This window comes from Euprymna scolopes, chromosome 43, assembly GCF_053919585.1.
Source record: "Euprymna scolopes isolate OS-2025 chromosome 43, ASM5391958v1, whole genome shotgun sequence".
In the NCBI taxonomy this organism is placed as follows: Eukaryota; Metazoa; Mollusca; class Cephalopoda; order Sepiida; family Sepiolidae; genus Euprymna; species Euprymna scolopes.
The window spans coordinates 19,393,822-19,421,190 of record NC_136524.1 but is presented as its reverse complement, the minus strand read 5'-3'; the positions used below and the strand labels follow the sequence as shown (position 1 = coordinate 19,421,190).

The 27,369-nt window shown below is 36.7% G+C and overlaps 1 pseudogene; it reads right to left on the bottom strand.

Annotated features, from left to right (window-relative positions):
• Positions 1-17,441: 17,441 nt before the first annotated feature.
• Positions 17,442-17,559, bottom strand: LOC145268579 (5S ribosomal RNA; annotated as a pseudogene).
• Between the last annotated feature and the right edge of the window lie 9,810 nt (positions 17,560-27,369).

Genomic DNA, 27,369 nt, shown 5'->3' with positions numbered 1-27,369 from the left:
TTCTTTCTAGGATATTGTACACTTCTGTAAGTAAGGAGACATCCAGATCAGTACTAAAACCAATTTTCTAATCTTTCCTCTAGAAGAGAAATTATTTAAGTGATTAGTGGACAACCCCCCCCAAAAAATCCACTAATACATATTTGGGGATACCAAATCGATCTAAGGGAAAATTATTCTCAATTTGAATTTAGGTAAAAATGCACTTTCGTAAAAATATTGAATTAATTAAAAAAATATCGCTTACAAAAACAAATGAACAACATACACACACACACACACACACATATATATATATATATATATATATATATATATATATATATATATATATATATATATATATATTACAGAGTCGTGATTTCAAAAGTAAAAAAAGAACTATTTGGGTGCCATCAGCTAGAATCGAAACTGAAAGCAAGACTAGAATTGAAAGCTGATGACGTTACCACCGTACCACCGTGACACGCACCTGATCTGACAAATAAATTAAAAACTAAAAATGAACTAAGATGAATGTCCGAAATGTAAAAGCTGATTTAAACAAAAGTATGCAACATACGACGACAATCAAAGTAAAGAATTAATTACTTTTCTATGATTATAATCATATTTATAACTACATTTAGTGCTTTTAATAGTACTACTATATATAGTCAATAAATGACAAAAACTATATTCCAAAATTCATGATGTTGACCATCTTATTATTTATTCCCTTAATTCAATTGATATTTACAATTCTTGACAATATCTGTATCACAGCACAATTCTTGACAGCATCTGTTTCGTAGCACAAAATCAATCACTTAATTATTATATCAATCAGTGAATCTACTATGCCTTTAACTCACCAGAAGAAATGCCAACAATTAATCCGTCAAAAGGAAATAAAGTTTGATTTGACATGATTAAAATCCAAAAATTTGGAAGGGAATCTGCAAATAAATTTAATGCTTCTGCTTGCTTAGGGGTAGAAACGAAATGAAGAATAAATAAAAAAATATTTTAAAATTAATAGTTTAATTAATAGTGAATCAGTTTCATACATACATTTTAATGTAAGATGAGAAAACTGCTAATATTAAAAAAATAACTTATTCTACTTTTAACAAAGGAATATTTTTATTTTTCATAATATTTTAGTGGCTAAAATGTTAATTAATAAGATGTTTTATTTATAAAATGCCAAAAGACAAGGAAGAAGACAAGAGAGGGAGGGGGCAAAAGCGGAATAGTTTTTTAAAAAAATTTTACTCGTGTATTTATTCTTTAATATGAAATTAACTTTTTTCTGTATTGTAGGCATTTCTGCAGCTACGTCGTTTTTCATAAGAAGGTTTACCTCGCGCGTTATACACCAGGAAATCGATTGTTGTATGGATTTGCTACAATGTTTCAGATTATTATTCTCTAACCTTTTATGGGAGATTGGTTTTGCATTAGTTTGTATAAATGGAAAGTTTGTACACGTATATTTGTTGCAGGATTGCACATTCGTACATTTCAGTTAATTTTTCTTCTAGAGGTCTTGATCTTATGAAATAATATTAAGTAGAAAAAGGCGATATAATTCTATGTAGTATATGCATTTCTAGCAATATATTATACTTAAGAAACTTTACTGTATTGTAGAAAAGAATTTCCCCTAAGATAGCAAACGAGGTAAACAAGGCAGTTAGCAAACTAAGATCATTCAAACATTTTCAACGTCAATTGTTACAGTTCTAATCATGCCACAATAAATAAGTATAATATAATAAATTATGAATTTTGGAATATAGATTATATAATATAATAAATGGTGGAATTAATATTTTTCGAAACTCTATGACACAACCCCGACGTAATTGTAAGAATTTAAATGGGAGAAATAAAACGGATATATATTGGACCTACAAAATGTATAGTCCAAACTAATTCTGATCCTAAAGATATTCCAACATAACTAAAAGAGTGTCAGAGAATTTCTTAAAAATAAGTCATTGAAATTGTTTATATTAGGTACAGCAAATAAAATCAAATAAAGTAAATTCAAGAACGCAAGCTGTGCACTCTGAAATCTTATCATATAATAGCATCCAAAGACAATTTATTTAATAAAAAGCAAGAAATTCTACAAAACTAATTGCACCGATCTAGATATATTCTCTCACACTTGAGACCCGATCAGTAATGCTATAGTGTAAATGCACAATGAGCAGTGAATATACACTTACTTAATTTAGATGATTACTATCGACAGGTCAATATATAATTCAAATAGTAAATATTTTCAGTTAATACATTTCTTATACATATGCCATAGATTGGTTAATGTTCTGAACCTATATAGAGATTAACAGACACATTTCACCTGAAGATCATTTTGAAGACACATTTGACAGATTTTAAGGAATTGATTACTTGGTTATTTTCCTGCAATAATCGACAACTTCAGCGAACCGGAAAGTCGAGCTTTGGAGTCACATAGACAATAGTTTCGGCTGCTTAACAACCATGGTATTTGTGAAAATATTTATCCTTATGATAGGTAACAGTAATCCCTTAAAATACCGAAAATTCTGAGAATTTGCTTTTAATATTTTGGGGGCCTCTGTTTAATCATAAGCAGTAAATGATTTAAGTTTGGACATGAAATTTCCCCGGGAAACGCCAGGACATAGGTAAAGCTAGTATATTATCATATCACATACTACCTATATATTCCTGTTTCAGAAATTACTCAAACGTTACCAAATGTCTGAGTAGAAGTTAACAAACAGTAATATAAAAAACCTATGCCGAATAAGCTTAACTGAAACGCCTATATATCATCTCTGAATGAAATGCTAAATGCATTCTATTATAGTTTTATAGTTTAGCAATGTTCACAGCAACTTTAGGATATTTGATTTAATAATTCCTTTACTGTGTACTTGTTTCCTTAACTCAATGCATTTTCCTTCCTTTTTTGGTAAAGTTTACTAGTGCTTTTGTCTTCTAAAAGGGTCAGTTAAACAAAAGATGGCCTTGCTAGCATGTGCCCTGCGGTGCTTAGTCATTACTGCAATCACGCGATTCTTTTATTAATTATAGTCATGTTTAATTTTTGTAGCTACCTTAAACACTTATATGAGATTTAAGATTTATATTCTTAGCAGATACTTTCAGTTTTTTTTATTATTTTTATTTACCGACACAGTTATATAGTTACGTGTAAAATATAATATAATATAATATAATAATTATCTCTAGAATCCTATTACAACCAAAAGATAAATACTTAACACACACACACACACACAAACACACACACACACAAACACACACACACACACACACACACACACACACACACACACACACACACACACACACACACACACACACACACAAGCACGTACGCACGCGCGCAAAACTAAAAAGCTGAACAGCGTATTTACATATGTGGAAGTTATATGTGGGGAAATCACAAATAAGATCTCCCTTTCTCTTAATTTGAAAGAAATAATGTAGAAGTGTTGAAAACTTGTGTATGTGATGTACTTTGTAATGTGTGCTGATAAAGAGACATGATCTAACAAGTGTCTTAAAAATGTTCGTTCACACACAAAAATGCTTTTGTTGATATTGGTTTACTACAACTGATATATTAAATTTTATGCTATAAATTGTGTTTACTTTTAAATTATATATACCGATCTACTTATATTCACTCCGAACAAGACACGTTGTCACTGTGACATGAGGGGGTTACTCTAAAAAACGAACAAAAAATATAGGGGCATTCTACACCTCTCCTCCTGCTCCTGCTCCTTTTCCTCTTCCTCCTCTCTCGTTTTCTATTTCTCTCTCTCTCTTTATATATATATATATATATATATATATATATATATACGAGCAAACAGTTAATAAAACATGTTAAAAAACACTTTGAAATGAGTTAAAAACATATTTAATCTGAAAAGGAAACACTAGATAAGTGGATAGTCCTTAATCCGCGGAGTTTCAAAGAAATACTTTCTTTATCAGCAGAGGGTAGGAATTAGCAAAATGCGGGATCGGATTTTGCATGCAAAAGTATTTGATGAAACAACAAATAAGTCAAAGATCTTACTTGAAAACAAAAAAAAAAGTGAAACAGAGGGAATATGGTGAAGAAAAAGGTGATTACAAATGAATGGATATATACATAATTTGAGGTTGTTATTTTCCAGAGGTAAGGTAACCAGTGAAATATAACAAGATTGCTCAATACCGTAATAGAGCAGGGTATACTTTTAATTTGTTTTTACATAAGCAGTAATATGTTGCTGCACAACCATGAGCATATTTCGGTGTTCTAGTATTTAGTAACTAGAGACCTCTTTAGCTTACATTAAGGGAATCGGTAACGAATCTCTTTATTGATTCCCTTAATGTAAGCTTGATTGCCTCATGATTGTGTAGCAACACATTACTGTTTAAAAACAAATTAAATGTATGTATATATATATATATATATATATATATATATACATATATATATATATGTATATACTAGCAAGGAGACCCGGCATTGGTAAGGGTTGAATGGTAATCAACGAATGTTTCACAATCCCATATTTTTTATTGTCAGCAAAATCGGTGAAATCGCACATTTTTTTTTTAATCAAATCGATTAAACTTTGCATGCCTTCCTGCAGCGACTTAGTCCATAACATATTGTAGTGATCATTGCACTGTAGAGAAGCTACTGTTGATTTTATAAAATTATTCTGTGTATATAACGGTTTGGGTTAAAGTTAAAAATGCAAAAATCCAGTATTATGGTTCAATTGTGCTTTAAACTGAAACATTCATTTCGAATGGACCTCTTTTATATTGTAACATGGCCGTTACAGTTCACTGTAGTAATTCATGAAAATAAAACTGGAAATAAATAAATAAATAAACAGATAAATGAAAATCCGGATTGGCATTTTTTCTTTTTTAACAATTTTTTTATAACCGTTACAATTGTTTCGACAAATTTCCAGAGTATGCACCTAACCTGGGAAGTAGTGACTGGATTTTTGGTGGATCAGTTTACGAACACAGAAGCTTAGAGAATAAGAGAGTAGCGAATGAATAAACAGTGCTCGAATTAGATAGAGATGCTGATGCTTAATGATAAAATATAATATATTGCGAAACAAAACAAGGAGAAAATACAATAATGTTTGCATAATGTTCAAAGTCTCTCACCCATCTCGCCCAGTATACACTTTTCCTCTTCGATCTCACGCCGGCTGCAGCCAGCCATTTCTCACCTTCGCTTTACACGTCCATTTTCTTTGACGCCCAGTTTATTTCCCCCGAGCATGTGCACCTTTTATTTCTCTTTTAACTTATTTTTCTCGCGGACACTTCCTAATTTGCATGTACGCGATTTTTGACTACTGCTAATCTCTTTACAAGTCGATACCCTTCGCTTCCGCTGATATTTTCCCGTGCTGCCAGATATACTATGTTACACCTACTTCCTTCTTCAAAAAAAATCCTTACAAGAATTTAATTAAACATGCCTGAAGTAATAAAAAACAAGAAAAGTAAACTCAAAAGTTCACATAATAAAATATGAATAATTACATATAAAAAGACAACATTTTATTACATTGAAAAGGGAAAAACTCAGTGAACTGCTTAAATAGCGAGGATGTATGTTTTTCTTTTGGGGGAGCAGAAATTGCACTGAAGCTGTGTTGAAGTGTTTCAACTTGGTTGTGCAAGAATACAGTTTCAAATGTTAAAAATATTTTACAAAGCCAGTCAAATCATTGCAAGACCAAATCAGGCAAGGTTCAAAAGAGAGTCGCCAATCTGATAGGCCCTGAACTGGTTTCTAAGCTTCAGCCTCTGTTCCATCGACGAAACGTTGCATCCTTCTGCCTGTTCTACAAGTATTTTAATGGTGAATGCTTTGACGAACTGCAGACACTTGTGCCCCCACGACGTAGACACCCTCGACAAACCCGACAGGCAGCTAAATCCCATCCCCACACAGTAGAGATCCCTAGATGTAGAATATCTTTCTACTCCAGTAGTTTCTTCCCCAGCACCGCTAGACTCTAGAATTCCATTCCAGGTCCCTGCTTCCCCAACCGTACTGACATGCAGAAGTTCAAGTGTAACGTGAACCGACATCTTGCTGCCCAAATCCCAACTTAGTGCCCCAGTAGCTGCTGCCCCTGATAGTAGCCCCCTACACCACAGTGGCAATGTGCTTTGTTTGAGGTGAAAATGTAAAGAAAAAAAAGTTTGCATAACTTTTGATGTTTGTTGGTTCTGAGTCTGAAAATTCACCAAACTGAAACGGGATATTTTTTTTATTTTAGTAATATTTATTATTATTAGTTTATTGCTTCTTGACAACACACATTATACTGTTGTGTTCTAAGCTACACTTATGCACATATATATTTTATGTGTTAGTTTTTTCGGGTAGCTTTTTTCTTATTCTCTTACATCAATCCTTGATTTTCCCGCAATGCCCTATTAGTCATGACATTTATATCTCTCCTTGCTCATTGTTGATTTTTACGCCAACTGCCCAAATAGTTTCTTTTAGAGAAAGCTTCCTCTTTGAAACCCTTGACTAAACTAAGATTGTTCAGACTCCTATAACTCAGTTAGTTTTAGCGAGATTATGTGAGAGAACACTAGTTAATATAACATCTTATTTAGTCCATGGCCTATTTTGTCTCTTAACGACTAAGCCCATGTTTGGCGAGATTATTCAAGACAATATCGGCTTATTTTTGTCTCTTAAGCGCTCGGTCCCCTTGACACCTAACCGAACGGGCCATAAACACTAACCGTGCCCTTGACTTGATCGGATATCAACATTATTCAACAATTATTGCATTTTCTCCTTTTTCGTGTCACAGTATAGTTATAATTTATCATTAAACATCGACAGATCTGCTATTTAATTCGGCACTGTTTATTCATTCACTACTCTCTTATTTCTGCTATTCTCTAAGCTTCTGTGTTCGTAAACTGATCCAGCAAAAGTCCAGTCACTACTTCCCGATGGCTAAGTTACGTGCATACTCTGGAAATTTGATCACATGCCCAAATTTTGTCAACAACTTTCGGAGTCTGCAGGAAAAAAATGTTGCTATTTATATTCTCCATCTCGATAATCAAGCACTGTGAGCACCCAAATTTCTACCACATTGTCAATACATATTGCTGCGTTTTATCGTCATAAAGAGTTTTAGTTACAAAGAATAATTTCCTTCGTGTCAAGTGTTTTACCTGACTGCCACATAGGTTTGTTTGTTTTCATTTAAAAATGAAAACTACTTAACATTTTAATATTTCAGTGTTCCGTATTTATCTAAATCCACGGAGCAAAATACAAACAAAAGACACTGTTAAAAACCTCACAACTAAACCAAAGTTATTTATAAGATGTCCAGCATTGCCCGTCCTAAAAATGAGCGTGTCTTTTCTTTTTCAATTTCTTCTTAAAAATTTTTTAAAAGTGTAATGTCTCCATATTTAATAATCATTTTTCACAATTAAAGGATTAATAGTAAAGTATAAACAACCCAAAAACTTTGAACAAAGTTACTACTCCTTATAGAAATAAAGTTAGACATTTTTTTACTTACTTTAGTAGTTATATTTACTTTTTCACGCGTTATAATTGTTTAAACATTTATTCCAGTCTTGCAAAACCCCCAGTCAATTTGTTTTTTTCAAATTTTCAAACTAGTAATTTATAACAATAAAACTGGAGATACCACAGTCCAAACACAAACTTATAAAATATATTCAACTGAAAATGGTTTATTCTAAATTTCTATCTAAAACAAAATAATCTATTTGCTACGTTAAAATGAGTGTGAAACAATATCCCTTATCATAACGCATAACCGACCCATATAACTAAAATTAAAACAACAGTTATCAATGTTTTAGTCTTAAATAACAGTTGTCAATGTTGTTTTAGTCTTAAATACGAAGGCTATTTAAGACTAAAACAACATTGATAACTGTTGTTTTAATTTTATTAACATTATAATGAGTTGAATTTGATTGTTTTAATGGAAAAGGCATGAAGCTACTTGATATTAGGAGCTAACAAAAACGAAAAATAATTATCACAAAGGCAGGAGATGCTTAATGACCATAGTCTTGAAAAGGTCAAGAATATAGGCAGGAGAAAAACAGCAATCGTGAAGAGTTCTTGAAATGTAGCTGCTCGAATAGAAAGCTGTATTACAATGAATTCTCGAAACAGTGAATTGATGGAGATCACTACACCAACAAGACAAACGAGCTGGAAGAATGGAAGCAGGTAATAGATAGGACAGATGTATAATTAGAATGCTAATGATATTACTGTTGCGTTTCTGGTCATCTGATGTTCCATAAAACTGCAATAACGTCTCGAGGTAAGTGTTGTGTGGTGGAATTAACTGCGTTACTCACAAATAATCCATACACAAAAAATACCGTAACACAAGGCCTTAAGACAGGGGTCTATATCAGGTGAAACATAAACTAGACAAAAAAGACACACACTTTGTTAATACATTTTTCTGCTCTATGTCCGTGTTCTGTTTTCCCTGTTACCCTTAGTGTTATAACAAATAATAAATAATACACATTACATATAATTATAATAAATGAGATATACATTTATTATTTATCATTGTTATGAAATCGTGCCTTTAGTATTGTAACATCTGTTATACTCATCGTAGCTATGCCAATTTATTGTTTTATATATTTTACTAATATTATAAGATAATGCACTTCATATATATATATATATATATATATATATATATATATATATATATATATATAATTCCAGGTTAATATTTTCCAGTTGTAAAACAACCAATGAAGTCTTAACGAGGTTAATACAAGAGTGCTCAATACCGAAGTAAGGCAAGATGTACATTTTATTTGTTTTACGTTTTTTGCATTAATATATCGATACTTGCATAAATATGTCCCTACACATTCATGAACATGTTTCAGTCAGCCAGTTACAAGTAAGTAGAGACCTCTTTAGGCGATATTGCTGATACAAAACTTTAGTCCGTCATGCTCGTGAGTGTCTAGCGACATAATAATGCTTATGTCAAACAAATAAAAGTATATATATATATATATATATATATATATATATATATTTACACACACACACACACACACACACACACACACACACACACACACACACATATATATATATATACAATTTCGGTATTTATTTCAACAGTACTCAGCACACGATTTGAACTTAGTAGTAGCTGTATGTAAGTATTTGCAAACCTCTATTTAATTAAAAGATTTAGAGAGGGGGTAGCATTAACTTCTGTATTCATTAGCTGAGGGATATGTGTCATACATTGTCTTTATTTTCAAAGTACCTTAGTCGATCAAACAGCAATCAGTTTTTTTTTTCATATCACATCACCATAGGAAAAGGATGACCAGTTCAAAAACAGCGGGCACCTGGATAAGACATCTCGGGTATATCTTAGTTTACTAAACTCGTCAGCAGTTTCCTGATTATTTCTTTCTAAAGCCCACGTGGAGGTTTTAAACTTCAAAATTTATGTGTCAAAAAGATTTACCAGAGAAAGATATTAATCCTTTTCTAGTATAATTGTTACTCTAAGAAGGTTGGTGAGAGTAGTAGTTCATTATTTACATGTCGATATTTGATTGAACACGAACTTTAGCCAGCAGTTATTTTAAGCCAATCAGAGAAGTGAAAATATTCAGTGCCAATAATAGTCGTGCATAAAAAACAAAAACAAAAATAACAATCAAAGCATAGCACCTTTCATTCTTTTCCATCAGTTTCTCCCAGAATGAACGCACCTGCGTACTTCGCAATCCGGCCAGGAACTTCAAAAAGCTCTCAGCAATATTTACACTATAAATCGAGTCTCTTTCCTGCATTATTTTTGTCTTTACTCGACATGTTGGGTATGCGCTTAAAGGCTAATTGCCAAAAGCCAGCGCACTAGGCAAAGGGCATTCAGACCTACAAAAAATTCCTTGGTAGCCCCATCGGCTATAGTAATAAACTAACTCCTTTACCTCATATGACTAATGAAAACAATACCTAAGTCTGATAGCAACAAAGCCACTGCTAAACTGATTGTAGAGGACGTGTTCTCGATTGTTTTTTCTTTTTTCTGTATTGTACCACATTTTGCATTTTACATATCATTAAGTAACCTCTACATATGAACAGGCATACAATCAGTCCATCTTGTTTCATCATCTTGTTGTTGTTGTTGTTGTTGTTGTTGTTGTTCTTCTTCTTCTTCTTCTTCTTCTTATTATTATTATTATTATCATCGGTGTGTATAACAGTTAAATTTTTGCATGTTATTACAAGTGGGGAAGCAGGAAACAGAGAGGGAATTTCAAAGTTCAGCAACTCAAGGAAAAACACTATTAGAGTAAAAGGTTTTTCGGTATATATATACATCTACAGTAAAGGATTGCCCATTCTGCTTCTCGTCGAGGTAGTTAGGGGCACATATGCTACGAGCTTATCAGAGCACATTCTATTAAAGTACTAGTAAAGCAGACAAATGAATACAACACGACGAAACAGGAGTCACCTATTAGATTGTAGACTATTTTTGAACCCCGTCTAAGAGTGAGAAACTAGTGGCAGATGCACCAGCCAGACATGGTAACAAAACTTCATGCATGGACGAAGTAGAAAGTAATATTTGCAGTAGCCTTAGCAATGTCTTCAATATTGTTTTAATTCATGTTGCCTGTGTATGTTAAGCCGAGGAGTGCGAACGATTCGAATTTAATGTTGTTAATCTGTGGTTGAGAAACTTTCTTATAATTGTAAAAGGAAAGAAGTTTAGTCTTATTATCCATTTTTGTCTCTATTCAACTAAAGATTGGAGGCAATTTTCTAAGGTTTCAGCCATTGCCTTGAAGATGCGTATATGCGTTCCCCCTTGCGCCTGTTAAAGAACGTATTGTCAAGGATACAATTTTGTCAGCGTGGTCGTTTATTAATATCAGGAATAATAAAAGTTTTAAGATCGACCCATGATATAATCTGCATTAAAATATCATGTTCATTGGACGTACGGTCATCAACGACAGCCTGAATTTTTCTTTTGCCTAAGAAGGATCTGAATATAATTAGTATTCGTCCGGTAATACTGTATGATATAATTTTCATGAGAACCCCTTCATGCTAGACATTGTCAAAGCTTAGAATGTATCAACACTATCACTAATTTCTCCCACTCTTTATCTGTAACCTAAACGTAGATTTCATGAGCAAAGCTTCTTTCTTAGAACTGCACGCCTATGGAATTGTTTTCCGTTTTTCTGCTTTCCAGCTGACTACAATATGGTTGTCTTCAAGTCTAACGTAAACAAGTTTTTGATGAGCTGTTCCATACAAGTTAACAAATGTACCGAATCTCCATTACTAACGGTTATTATATTGTCCAATTTCTACTATACACTCTTTAACCCTTATCCTCGATTGGCCTCTTGGCTTTGATAAGCGGTGATGCCTATGTAAAAAATAGGTCAGCCTTCTTGGTTTCCATGCAAGCGCCCTAATGGAAGGTAGATGATGGGGAAAATTGTTGATTGCCCATTATTCACTGTGCTATTATACATTTTTAAGTAATCGCGAGTTCCTAATTTCTACGACTTAATGGGGTTTCTCGTGATTTCTGTATGCCTTCTCTTAGCTGTGGCTATTTCACTCTTACAATTATTTCTAGCATCTATAAATTTTTGACTATTTGTATTTGCTTTATTGCGGACAAATTGGCGGAATTGCAGCTGCAAAATTGAAGTGAATCATCGGTAAATAATGGGGATGGCTATAGTACGTCCGTGTGGTAATCTGTGCTTCAATGGCTTCTTTGATCCATTCAATTACCTCATTTGCTCATTGTACCACAGGAAAATTAAACACATTACATCATGCGTCACCTCTGTTGCAATCCCTGATTGTTTCCTAATCATCCTTTTTGAAGTATCATGTCATTTGAACCAAACTCTTCAGCTTGAGGTTGAGAATTAAGGATGATGTCTACCAATTTTACAAGGTGATCGGCATATGAGCTATGAGCATTTGTCACATAATCCTCTGGTATTGTAATGATGACTAAGTCAAGAAGTGAGGCTTGCTGATCTTCATAATCTGAGAGGCAGATGATGAATGTGGCAGTCTATGTGAGGAAATGTGTACTGCTACCACCTGCGTCTGTATAGCTTGAAAAACCTAGCCAGTTGTTGTGGTGGACATTAAAATCGCCAAATATATGTACTTGGGCGGTAGTATCTAAAATGAATACTGTGTCTATACTGTCAAAGATATGGTTGATTAAGGGTAGAGTTCTGGGTTGAAGGAGAACGTTAGATGAAATATAAATAAATAATGCAATGTCGCAAGGTTAGTTTAAAGGACACGAAAGCTTAATCATCTGATTCTGGATTGGGTCTCTAGTCAAAAAAGGGTGTAGCGAATATACTCCAAATTCCTTGGATATATATGTCCGAATCCTTGGGAGGTATTCAGTCATATTAAAGCAATTAAATGGGATTGAGGAGTATAAATTAGATTCACTTAATGCTATGATATCCGGGACTGAATTTCAGAAGATAATGTCCAAGATTCTAGGGATCAGAGTGTGGCATCTGTTATGCTATCAGCCAGACCCCTTTTGCTAACCTATAAGTGAATGAGCATTTAACTTTGCCTTCTTATAGTTGTACGTAAATAAGGACACAAATGTACTCAATGACACACACACACGCACACAATACTCTATCCGTGAGATAGATAGAGAGAGAGAGAGAGAGAGAGAGAGAGAGAGAGAGAGAGAGAGAGAGAGAGAGAGAGAGAGAGAGAGAGAGAGAGAGAGAGATGGATAGAGAGAAGAAGAGGGAGAAAGATGTACAAATAAATACACAGCCATTAATCGTGTGAAAACGTAACGGTTCGGGCAACATCTTTCACACTATATCTTCTGGGTCGAACTAAGAAAGTAAAGCTCAAATTCAATTTCTAATACCTGTTGTAGTATTCAACGAGAGGAAGCTGGGTAGTTTGGAAGAGGAGGCGATCTCTCCCTCTCCTAGTATATAAACGGGCCGGTCTCTACTTTATAGTACTCTGTCCTAAATGTGCCCATATGGGAAGGCGAGTAAACATCCCGCCCTCCCCGGCTCACTTCTCGATAGTCAGCTGTCTTCTGTGAGAATGTATTGTTCCAGCTTTTCTGTCGACAGCCCCTTTCAGTCAGCGACCCACCTCGTCTACGAGGTGAACGTGGATAGGGTGTGGGCAACAAGGTCAATGCCCGTGGCTTTCTAACAGTTGAGTGGGGACCGACATAACAGATATTTTTTAAAAAGTTGCCAAGGTATTTTGTGGCGCCTGTGCTCCCACATTAAACCGATCTTGGCCCAGACTTGTCCTTCTCAATGGCGTATAGGTTGAACAGTTGAATCTATAACCGTAACTATGTCACATTTGCAAGCACTGCTATTACTATCCGCATACGCATTAAGATAGATTTAATTCAAAAGAGACTGAAATGTGTATGAATTAGTAATATGACTAACATTACTATTCGAATTAAACAGTTTTTTTTACAACGTTTATGTTTTTTTTATAAAGATTAACAACTAAACCTTATTTCTAGAATTGTTAATACATTTTTATCAAAATCTAATAGATGAATTTAATGATGGAAAATATCTAAAATTTGATCTTTAAATTCAAAGTGTCTTAAGTAGAGGCATTGCTTTTGGAACGCTAATTATATATACTTAATCCGCGAACTGTTCGGTAATAACGCTGCACTTAGAAAATTAATAAACTATTAGATATCTTATGACGCTACTACTACTACTACTACTACTACTACTACTACTACTACTACTACTGAATTATCATCATTAGTAATGATAATAATAATAATGAAACTAATTATTAGTAATAATAAAAGTAATTATTAGTAATAAATAATAATAATAATAATAATAATAATAATAATAATAATAATAATAATAATAATAATAATAATGACCGATTCATAAGACTAACAAGAGGAGAGCATCGCGAAAACATGCAGACATGGTTAAGAAAAGGACACATGAATAAAAAACAGAATCTCTGCTAACAGATGCACAATGCAATATAAGAATTTAGGAAAAAAAAAAAAAAAACAGACACACAAATCTATTGCCCTTGTTTTTATAGGGTCCGGATGCTACTATCGGTAATTCAGTTTGTTATATGTAATTCCACCTTCTTCGGTAATATACAAAAGAAGATAGCACCAAAGAAAATGTCAGAAACATTAAAATTGATACCAATGCTTTATTGGTGATTGGTCTATTTGTGAACGTTTCTGCATAATTGTTACAAACTATGGATTTGCTCTCTATTAAAAAAAAAATAGTAACCCCACACAAAACTGATGGAAGACAGCGGATATGCATTCAACTTGAACTTCATTCCAAATTCCTAAGGCAGTGCAGGGAAACATACGCACACAAACACTGAGCGATAGCGATATATATATATATATATATATATATATATATATATATATATATATATATATATGATTGCAACGTCTTGTCAGACGTGTGCCACTCCCTCAGGCCCATGAGCCCAAAAATGACTTCCATCGCCACAGGACCATTTTGATAGACAAATGCCTGAGGGAGTATCTATACAAAGATGATGTTACAGTCTTAGCTTTGTACGACAGCTAAGCCTCTCTCTCTCGGTTCAAAATGTTGAGATTCAGCAACAAGCAAGAGCAAGATAGTCAGCAACAAGTTAAACTGCAGACCAACTTAATGCGGATACTGGTCTCCCGCTTTATGGTTTTTTAAATCAGAGATTTGCTTCTCCTGAAAAGGTTGTCTTCACCACGGCTTACGGGAGCCCTCTCCACCCCAACACACACACACAAACACACACGGTGCTAGTTGGCCGGTGACCCCGAAAACGAGTTCATTCGCCCTTTGGAAGGTCTTGTTTTTAATCCTTCAGGGAGACTCGCCACCCTCCTCACCAAACAAGTCTGGTGGGGGAACCAGTTTAGTCGCCGGTGACCCGATCAGAGTCAGGTAGTACTGGGTTGCATGGTACCAGTAGCATATGACATGACCTGATATATATATATATATATATATATATATATATATATATATATATATATATATATATATATATATAATTTAGGTATTTAAATTTTATGATTTGAAAATGTTATCTTCAAATGCGCATTTTTTTTTATTGTTTGAAAACAAAGAATACAATTGAATAAATCTATTTCCTTAACTCATGATTTTTTTAATGACTATTGCACTTTGATAAACCGTTCTTTTATTTTGCCTCTGGATACATTTTTATTTTTATTCACCACTTGGATTTACCACTATAAACAAATATTTGCTTGATTTCTTATTCAACCAGCGGTGAAACGAAGGAAATATGTTTGTATGTGATTGTTACCTTGTACCTTGGAAGGATTACAAGACGTGATGGATCTCTTTACCTCCTTACTATCAGGAATTTCCATTTCAAGATTTAACATTCATTTTGGATTTAAAGTATAATATCCTTTTTCTGCCTCAATATCACATTCCTTTATTCTATGTATCTAAAATGTTTTAATAACTTTAATTTTCTATGTTTATTGCTTTTAGCAAATAAGGGGCAAACTAATAAAAACATTTGCTAATATTTTAACTCTGAGGAGATGAATAAGCATCGAAAACTCATGGGTTAAGGAAACAAATTTATTCAATTATATTCTTTGTTTTCAAACAATAAAAATTTTTATATTTCAAGATTAACTTTTTCAAATCATAAAATTTAAATACATAAATTTTGATTCCTTTGCTCTATCTTGTATATTGAGCAATTTTATTTGACTGGGATTGTCTTATATAAAATATTGCATCTGATAATATTTTGTAAGACTGAAAATCACTGAATTTGTATACCAGTAGATATATTTCATTTCATTATACTGAAGTATATATATATATATATATATATATATATATATATATATATATATATATATATATATATAGAGAGAGAGAGAGAGAGAGAGAGAGAGAGGAGGTGATTGATAATTTCTAATAAATTATATGTTATCGGTCCATTTCATTTACACATCCGAACATACCGCCCTCTTTCAGAATCATATCCGTTAAATAATATAGTCACATTGTAGCTAACGCCTCAAATAAGCAAGTTGACGTCTGCGAACCATTTGCCTGTTATTCTCGAAGCATTCGTTAATGCTAAAATATATATTAAGTGATCTACCCATTCAATATTTAAAAGTTTTCATTGCGGTGAAAACAGTTTATGTGAGGATAGTTGACGATAGAGGATACTTAGTGAATAATGAATTCGTAATATTTTGTTGCATTGAGGTGTATGTGTTCCAAGAATCGATTTGTCTATTTTAACAGTGATGGGACGTAAATGCTCAGGTCAGAACTCTGTGTTTTGAATATTTTGTCTGCGTAGTGTGTTTTTCTTTGATCCTGACAACTTCTGAGCAGATTGGCCCAGATATTGGGTTTTTCAACAATAAATTCTAATACTAATTTTTAGTATGAGGTTTCTTTTTGCCATTGGCGAATTTTGACAATTTTCGTTGATTCAGATGAATTAGTAATCTGTAATCTGTAAAGATGTCCAAAAAGCGGCTGCGCAGGAAGTAACCACATTTCGAATACGTCCTAATTCATGCCTCATGTTCCGTTATAAATTAAGTTTAATTTTGTGGGACTGAGCATACATGAAGCGACTTGTAGGATTTTCTTTCTGTCACTATCTTCCAATGTCTGTCGCAGCAGTGATGAGTGAAAAAATGATAAAAAACAGAAAATAAAATGATTAACGCTGAGGAAAATCGTTTCTTAGTATTATTAGAGGCTATATTATCCTGCTCGTCCCAAACAAATAATTTACTTAACATCATCATTATATCGTATGAATCCGAATATTTTATGGTTGGCATTGGTTTTCCTGATATTTTCCGAGTTTGAATTCTTTCTGAAAAGACATCGGATACTTACGGAAGGGATCACGAGAAAGTTGCCAACATCATAAAAGAAAGTGATTTTAGCGGAACGAACTGGATTCGAACTTGAAACAACCAACTCGTTGCTCCGTATCGTTAACCACTAAACCACGGTCACCTCCTATTTTCTTATCTATTCATGGATAGGGCAATGAAAATGTGAGTGCAGTCAGCACCAACCCTATTCAGGGTTTAACCGGCTTCCTCCGAAGGAGGAAGTTTCATGGGAGTATGAAATTCACAAGCGGTCCCCAGTCGCATGTATATCTCCGCTAGGGGAGATGACGACGTTAGATTTTTGCAACTTTTTGCAGGGAGGTGTCGACGTCCTCCTACATACAGCACTTGGACTTCCCAAATTGGTCACCCATTTTAGTAATGACCAGGCTCAACGTTGCTTAACTTCGATGATCTGACGGAAACCGGTGTGCAACGTGATTATGCCGTATATATATTATACTTAAAAATGTGTCCGATATGATTCGCTTCTGTACATGTTTCTCAAGTAAATGTTCTGTCCAAGTTAAACAGCCTGTGAACCTGTATATTTCCTCTTTGTTGTTGGGAGAGAACTGCTTTCATTTCTATGATAGCTTGTGCGTTTTCAGAGTTGGCATTGAATCTTGACTATTTACAAGACGATCGAGGAATTTTGCTTCTACAAGGGAAGTATATTTATCCGAATTTAATTTTAGTCTAAGTTTATAAAGGGCGGTAAAAAAGTCGCTTCAGTGCGAGTGTGTACCTTCAGGTGTTTTGGCGTGGACTAGGTTGTTGTCAATGTATGAAGATATGGAAGTATGCAGCGTGAGGTGTAACGGTGACCAATGCTTTGGCTATGCACTGGGAGAATGTTTGTCCAGTAGATGTCGGTATTTGTTTCCTACTCTAATTCTGTGTAACAGAAGGGTGATCGTTGGCATAAAGATAGACTATAACCTTTTTATTTTTTTTAATTGGCGACTACCCGGATTGTTCTATTCTTACTTTTAATAGCCCTCTTAAATAGAGGGCTATTAAAGCCACTGGAGTCGATGCATAATTCAGTGATGTCCCTGGTGGCGTGTGATCTCACTGTTGATACCAGCAGAAATAACCTGTGCGATTGGTTGTTGTTTCCGATGGTGGATCGATATTCGAACGGATCTAATGAATGCACCGGTTTTATCGTTTTGGGTACCGAGGATATTGGCAAAGCGGGTAAATAGATCTTTTGGTTGTTTACAGCTCGTCGAAGTTCGGATGGGTATGTAGTGATTGACCCACGTCTTCTGTGTTCGTTACAACTCTACTTTCAACCGAGTCGTTGTTTGTTTCGTTCACCACACTCTTTTCTTCTACCTCTTCTTTTGCACACGCCCGTTCGCTTTAGTGACTAAAAATCGTCTGTCCTCCCGCTTTCCTTTCCTCGTTATTTATGGAACCAGGGTACGAGATTCTCCGAGATCCCCCGAGATTCCACGAGACTTTTTTCCACATAAAAGCATGCGGGCGCCATCTTGATTCTCAATTTGTGCTCTGCAGGCACAAACGCGCAGCCGCTTTAACGGTAAGCCACTTCTTTCTCTACACTCCCCCCTGATCTCATGATCACAGAGACGGCAGGGAGTGGCGATCGCTGCCGTCGGGTGCTTCTGCGAAGGGGGACAGTGCTTCTCTCGTCTTCGCGTGCGCTCTCACCCATCGCCTGGTGGTCGGGGAAGACTTCATCTCCGTGGAGGCTACTGATATCAGAGTCACTGCTTGATAGGGATGGTGCAAACCAAAGCGATGGCCCACTCGTCTCAGAGTCAGAGTCACTCTCATCGTCCACTGGAGGTGGTACATGTGTCGCCGGCCGTAGGTCCCTAACGTAACGGGGTACGCCATCAACCTGGACACACTGCTGACTCACCACATTGGTCACTGTGCCCGTTTATACTTGTCAGTACGTCGGTTTCCTGGCGGCTTCACCCAGACAACATCCCCTTTGGCATATCGATTCCGTTCTATCTCAGTGGCCATAGTTGTATCGGGGTGGATTCCTTTTTCTCGGACACGGTACTGATAGATTGCGTTTGCAGGCGCCGTTCCTAGAGAGACGCCATCCTTCGGCATGAGATTATACCAGTACACAGCTTCTGCGATGGTGCACTGCTTCCTGGCTGCAATTGTTTTGATGCTGCGATGGCTTCTCTCAGTTATACCATTGCCAGAAGGCACATAAGCGTATCTAAGCCGCAGCCGCACACCCCATTCTTGTAAGAACTGCCTCATCTGATGGCTGCAAAAGGCTGGGTCGTTGTCCGTCAGCACTTCATCGGGCGCACCTCTTTCACAGAACACGGATGACAGCTGGCGAATAATGTTGCAAGAGTCCTGGCGCCCGAGGAGTCTCCAGACTGCGAAACGTGTAGGCCCACAATCGATGAGGGTAAGGAAGTGGTTGCCACCGTAGTGTGTGATGTCCATGCCCACTCTCTGCCACTTACCACTCACTCCCAACTCCCCTTTCTTCCAACGTGCTGGAGCTGGGTCGATGGATTGGCAGGCCTCGCAACTTTCCACCACTCTTCGGATATCTTTTTTTTTCTACTCCTGGATCAATCATCTTGACAAAGTACAGTGTCCGCTTGATGCCAGGATGTCCACACTGTCGATGAATGTCCATGATGCGCGCTGCATCCACATTACACACAACTGCTGCACATGTGTTTTGCAGATTATCAGAATCTCTTCAAGCACCAGCCAGAAGCCATCGTTGAGGGACTCTTGTCAGAGCATCTGCTCTGTTGAGCGCAGACCTGATCAAGACTACGTCCACGATCAGGTCGTACTCTGTGATGGTGTCGACCAAGGTGGCAAGCCGTCTTCGAATTAACATCTCATTCGATGCTCATGTCGTCAGCCGTGCTCTTTCACTTAATGCATCGGTTATCCACCGATGAGTGCATGCCGAGTCAGTCATGATGTGTAGAACATTGGCTTGCCATTGACGCGCCAAGTTAACGCCCTTCAATGTGGCATCAAGTTCGGCCAGGTTTATGTGCCTCGAATCATTCTCTGGCCGAAGCCAACTGGCATCTTCAATAATGGAATCATTAACTGCAAGGGCAACTCCAAGGGCCAGTGAACTAGCATCCACCCAGACTGTGAACTCATTCCCGCTGACTCACCACTTTCCCTGAACGGGGTCATCACTGGTCACCCTGGACACAGTCTCTGTCAGCATGCTCCTTAGGGTGACATCGTGTACTGCATCGTCCCATCCCGACGACACGGCTGTTGAACGTCTTTTTATAGCCGCCACGGCCACCCTGAGCCAACCGCACACAGGGAAATGGCCTACCATCTTTCCACAAAGCGAAAACACTGTTCGTCGAGTGATGTTTGATGGGACCTTGAGGACGTGACTTCCTCTTCTCCAGCAAAGTCCCTCCTTGCTATTGCGCATGTGCAGGCCGAAAACTTTTGCTCCATCGCATAGACGCTCTGGTTCCTTACATGTTAGTCCAAAGCTCTCAAAGTGCATTCTAACTGTGTGCGCTGACATGAGGCTCTCATTGACGAATATATCATCGATGTATGAGGATGTTGCTTATTGCACTGCCTCATCTTGCTGCCGGATAGCATGCATGATTGCTGTCATAATGCCTGGTGCCACATTTAGACCGAACCCTAGCCTGGTTAGACAATATCGGGTTCCTCCAATTTCCACAATCTGAAATGGCCACAATTTCTTCTCAATACGTATTTGCAGATAGGCCCTGCGTAGGTCCAGAGTTGCCACGTTCAATCCCTGCTGTCGCCACTCCCTTAATTTGAGTGCACACACATCAGCCCTTGTCGTATATGGGTCGACATGCTCATTGAGCTCACCGTAGTCTAGGACGGGGCGGACCTTTTGTTTGGTCTCTTGTACGACGGTCATCAAGGGAATCAGCCCTCGCGGGGGACCAATCTCATCCTCTGGGTATGGAAGAAGCCAGCCATTGTCAATCCACGTTTGCAGTTGTTCTTCATACTGTTCCCTTAACCACATGGGTGAGGGATATTCCGATAACCGGTTCCGCAAGGATATTGGTGGCTGATCGTTTGACCACTTCCAAGACGCCATCCATGCATTGGTGTTTCTATCATACTCTGCATGAAAGTCAGGCTCGTCGAGAGTTATGGCAGCACAAACATGTTCCTCGCAGTGGGAGAACTGTACCTTGCCGGTTCTGTCTACAGTAATTCGACCCAGTTGTGTAATCAAGTCCATACCCAGGTGTAGCTCGTACCCGAGAAGCTCTCCCTCCACAACCAGGGCTCGCACGGCTACTGCAGGCCCGTCGTTGATGCTTGCGCGGAGAATGCTCACCCCACAAAAGGCTTGTGAACCTCCGCCTACAGTTAGTACCGGAATTTTTTTTGCTTTCCAAGTGGCACAGCATTTCTTGCTTACGAGAGTCTGGGTGCACCCAGTGTCCACAAGCGCGAGGCGCTCGCTTCCATTAATGTGTATGCTTACAGTGGGTAGCGCCCTACTCAATGACGATCTGGGGAGAAGACTGGCGCTGTAGCTTCTTCCCCTTGCCCGTTTCCCGGACAGGTGCGGGCCAGGTGTCCGCGTTTTTTGCACTTGTAGCACTGCGGCCTGTCAAGTTTCTGAGTTGGTTGACGTGACGAAAGACAATCACGGGCCAAATGGTTGGGTCCTCCACACTTATAGCAGGTTGTAGCTGCGCCCAGGTCCTGCAATCCAACCTGTGATGGGTGTACAGCTGCCGCTTGGTCTATAGTGTTAGGGCTTTTCTTTAGTATTGCTCGTGCCCGCGCCAATAGTTCCGATATGTCCATCTCGTCCACTTGGGATGAGGCACGGAGCAGATCTTCCACACTCTTTGGTAATCCTGCAACAAAAGAGCACACCAAGCCTTTATCTGACATCCCTCCAAAAAAAGGACCGATAGCTTTTTTAGTTCAGCCAGATACACATCCACCGTTTCCCCGGGATGTAATTTCCGGACCATGAATTCCTTCCATGCAGTAACTGGATCTAACGCAAATGCTGTAAAAAGGGCGCGCTTGATGCAGGCAAAATCTGTTTTCTTCTCATCAGCCAACAGCTGGTATACTGCATATGCTCTCCCAGTGAGGCGCATTGGGACCACGCATTTCATATGCTTCACCCCACTGAGCTGACATATTAATTCTGCTTTTTCCACCCATTCCTGCACTGAGTGATCAGTGCTACTGCCATCAAACAGGGGAATTAGCTTGGGGTCAAATCCTGACGTCATGCCGAAATAGCTTGTGTTCGTTACAACTCTACTTTCAACCGAGTCGTTGTTTGTTTCGTTCACCACACTCTTTTCTTCTACCTCTTCTTTTACACACGTCCGTTCGCTTTGATGACTAAAAATCGTCTGTCCTCCCGCTTTCCTTTCCTCGTTATTTATGGAACCAGGGTACGAGATTCTCCGAGATTCCGCGAGATTCCACGAGATTTTTTTCCACATAAAAGCATGCGGGCGCCATCTTGATTCTCAATTTGTGCTCTGCAGGCACAAATGCGCAGCCGCTTTAACGGTAACCCACGTCTTCTGTAGGCAATGTAATTTTTCATTTAGTGTTTGGACGCTGAAGTGTGTAGTTCTAATAGTTTTTTTTGACGATGTGAGCTCCAAGTTTAGTGTCATCAGCTGGTATTTCGCCTGTAGGAGCTAGTAACGTAGCTGCTGTATGGGTTGTGTAAATTTGAGCATTATGTTCTTTTTAAATATGAATCAATTGTGTTGTAAACTAGGATAATTTAGCCGAGTAGAATTGGTGTAGGGAACGTTGTCGCCAACACGCGGATCACGTCAGAATTTGGTAAATCATATTGGCTAATGGCAACATCACAGTTTAACTCATCAAGGATGACGAAGTGCTCGTTTATTTCTTTTATGAGAGCATCACAGGAAGAATGTGTTTCTTCGCTTCTTTGGTCAGCAAACACATCGGCATAATGTAGTTGGAATAACCAGAATTTAATATTACGACGTATAATAATATGGTGTCCTCGATGGTGGAAATGCTTCTGACAAAAAATAACAACCAATTAAAATATCGTTGTGAATTGAACAAATGATGATGAGAGTTCATAATGCCTTGTCTGGTGCATAGATAAAAACCGTATCGATGATGGGTGAGATGCTGCTGATAGGTATTTCGTTTGTTATGTTGCTGCATACACTGATGATGTAAATATCTGCGTAAAGAAAACATGAGAATGGAGAGAGAGCAAGAAACAAACAAACCCACAGATTCATGCCGAGAAATACTTTTGAACTATCACACAGTGATGTTTCAAAAATAAAGATATTGTCTAATTAGGTTAGGGTTTGGTTTGAATTTGGTAGCTCGAATTTAGATTGTGCTCGAAGCCGTGTTAACGAAGGATGAGAAAATGAGAGAAACGTCGGCGTATATCGATAACATATATATTAATGAGGACGTGGCATTGGCAGAATCCATCATGAAGTATTTGGACATTACAAACTCACCAGTAAGCTGCAAAACAATGCAAGATTAGAAGTTTGGAAGAAGTATAACCGACTATGATACTGGTACGAAAGAATTACAGTAGATGATCCCCTAGCAATAGCACGAAGATATATTTTCTGTGTGTGTAAAAACTTGCTAAGCAATTTCCTGTGTATGGATGGCTGCGAACGACACCAAACTTTTCAGTTGTCCCGCAGAACCGATTAGCTCTGCTCCTTTGGGATGTATGATTGCCCAGGTATAGCAATCGGTTCTCGTAAAAAAGTGGTTATTGGGCACGAAGATACTGGATATGTGAACGCAAGCTCGTGGCTGTGGGCGTGGCTCTTGACATCGGTAGATGATACTCGCCAATTTGTACACTCAAATCTAATTTAAGTAAGAGCAATGTTGTGTCTCATCCGGATTACCAAAATGTTTGTACACATTACAAAGAGAGAAGCTGCAGTTTGGGTGAAGAATCCACATGGACGTCGCACATCGAAATTTTGATCATATGGTATCACCGGAGTGATGATCGATGATCATTAATGGCACGCCTCAGCAAATGAGATACGTGTGCACAAGTTTTAGGTTAGCACCGGGAATGGACAACAGCAATGACGCATCATCAGAGAGTTCTGAATGGAGAGAAGCAGGTTCCGATGCAAGCAGTAATAGTTTCAAATCTGAGATTAATAGAGGAGCCATATCTGAAAGTGAAAGAAAGTCAGACCTACGTTGGTTCAGCGGCCTTCTCCCACTCTTATCGATTCAAGTGTTGGTACATTTTATGCATTGATCACAAAGAAAGAAATAACTTTTCCACTACGAATCATTACGAGGGTAAAATTTCTGATTACTCAGTATGACTTGTGTGATTATAAGAGCACACACACACACACACACACACACACACACACACACACACACACACACACACACACACACACACACACATATATACATATATGCAGAGTTGTGGAAAAAATTAACCGGTCAACATTCACCGCCGCCCGTGGAACGTTTATTAAGCTGATGCAGTTGATACCAGGACACCTAGTGGATGAGTTGTGATAGAGATGTGATTGACAAAACGCACCCGGACTTTTATGACCGAGATATCAAGAGACTAGTAAAAGTGCATTGAAAATGGTGGTGGCTATGTAGAAAAAATAATTCTGGAGCACAAACGATCACTCGTTTTATTGGCGTCATTCCCGTCTTTGTAGCCCTTCAGCCTTTTATTTTTAATTAAAAGTAGGATTTGGAACGACCCTCGTATCGTTATGTCATGAATAAATACTAGACAGAGTTTTACAATAGACACCGCATGCAGCTTATTGTCGCTTTTTGTGTTTAGAAACCCGATTATAAAAATAAATAAATAAATAAATAAAATGTAACCCTACGATTAGCAGAAAGCGCATCATTTTTATTTACCCTTATATGGAAATGGGGATATTCAGTTACACCGGCTAGTTATATTGCCAGTAAAAGTTAATTGTTAAATAGATAAACATAAGCACCTATATTTAAAAGAAGATTGCTGTATATAGCAAAGAGGGGAGTTACGTATTAAAGTCCATTTTTTTATTTTTATGTCTTTGACATTAAAGGAGCATCAGAATACGACTGCCTTTTCTAGTACCAGCGAGCGACGCACGTGGACCACTAAACTGGCCTGTCTGTCTGCCTCTCTATCTCTCTGTCTCTCTCTCTCACACACACTCTCTCTACTCAAGGTGCTCCATCCATATATAGGTTTATTTGTCTCGTCCATTAGTGTTAAAATCAATTGCAACGATCCAATCTTGTTTTGTCTTTAGTCACGTTAAGAAGCGCCTTGCGTTGTTTATGCTCCAGGAATCTCTTGCTACTAAGAATGAAGCAATTGTATCGCATTCACTACGGACACATATGTCCGTAGTGATGCGTGATGACCCTACCCCAACACCATAAATGTTTTATTTGGCAATCCCATCAAGAATGCGGTTCTTATCTTTGTCGATTTTTATCCGACCACATTTTCCTCTTTCAGTCAATTTTATATAACTCTGCCGTGAGAGAACACTTTGTGTACACCCAGCCCTTTCTCATTAATGCCCTTTTCTGGTTTTGTCATCTCCAAGCAGGGTGTCAATGGGTGTCTTCTTTTCTTCTTCGCCCTAGTAAGACGTTTATGAAAATGTCAGTTTCAGGAGTGCCTTCAACCTGTCAAGTCAACAGTCTTCTTTAGATTTGAAATTGTCAGAATTTTAGGGAATTTATTCAACAGAAATAGCAACTTGCATAAAGCCAAAATGAAATATTCTAATATTTTCAGATTTTGTCTGTCATTTTGTCTGTCATTTTGTCTGTCATTTTCTTGGATTTTTTATGTCTATCTTCCTCTCTACCTGCTTTGCCCTCTCTTTGTATGTATGTATGTATGTCTACATCCGGTGGTCTGTCTGCTCCATCTCTCTCTCAATGCATGGCTTTCCAACTTTCTTTTCACTGTGTCTCTTTTTATCTGTTTACCCCTCCTCTCACTTTTAATATATACATATATTATTATTATTATTATTATTATTATTATTATGATTATGATTATTATTATTATTATTATTATTATGATTATGATTATTATTATTATTATTATTATTATGATTATTATATTATTATTATTATTATTATTATGATTATGATTATTATTATTATTATTATTATTATTACTTCATGTATCTACATACAATTTTATGCAAATATTTTAAGTATTTACTTCGATAGTGGTGGATACGTAAGTAAAGCTAGATAGTAAGTTTTAAAAAATAATGGCATTCGTGTTGCTTCGTGTTTTTATATATATTTAAATTGCAGGAGCAAATGTGTGCATACAGAAAATAAAATTTATCTTAGGATAACGGGAAAAAATGATGAACTACTACTACTACTACTACTACTACTACTACTACTAAGAACGCGAACAAAAATGATGATGATAATGATAATAATAATAATAATAATAATAATAATAATAATAATAATTAATAAATAAACAAACACATAGCAGATATACTAGTATAGCATAAAATGTAAATAAACATCGAAATTAAAACTAGATAATCTCCGATGAATAAAGAAAGTGAAAACTCCTCTCTAAAACAAAAACAACAGGTGAACTCGCTTATTGGCTACAATAAATGAATGTGTGAGTAACTAGGGATCTGACTAGCAAAGAGTACCATATGGATATATAATTACACGAAGCAACATCAATTACATGCATTAGCCTGACGACTCCTCACGAGAATAAAACGCGGAAAATTCAGTGTAGCTTAATTGCCATATTTTCAAACTTAGTATTATATATATATATATATATATATATATATATATATATGCGTGTGTGTGTGTTTGTGTGTGTTCAGATGTAGTAAACAATATCTTAGCAATAGTTATCAATTCATACGTACAGCATTTATAAGTAAAATTATATAAAGATCTGAGAATTCCTACGCAAATCTATCTACGTTCCAACGATGTTAATCGTCTCGTCAAGGGACTCATAAGGGTTAAAATAATTAAAAGAAATGCGATTAAAAAAATAAATAAATAAGTAAAATAAAAAACATAATAAAAAGTAAGGTACAGAAACGATAGAAAATATATCTGTGTTGGTGGATGTGAAGAATTGACATCTTTAAAGAATTAAAAAGAGAAATTAAGTAATTGTACATATATATCGCAAATAAGTATGTCTTTTTTGTATGTATTTCAGTCTGTG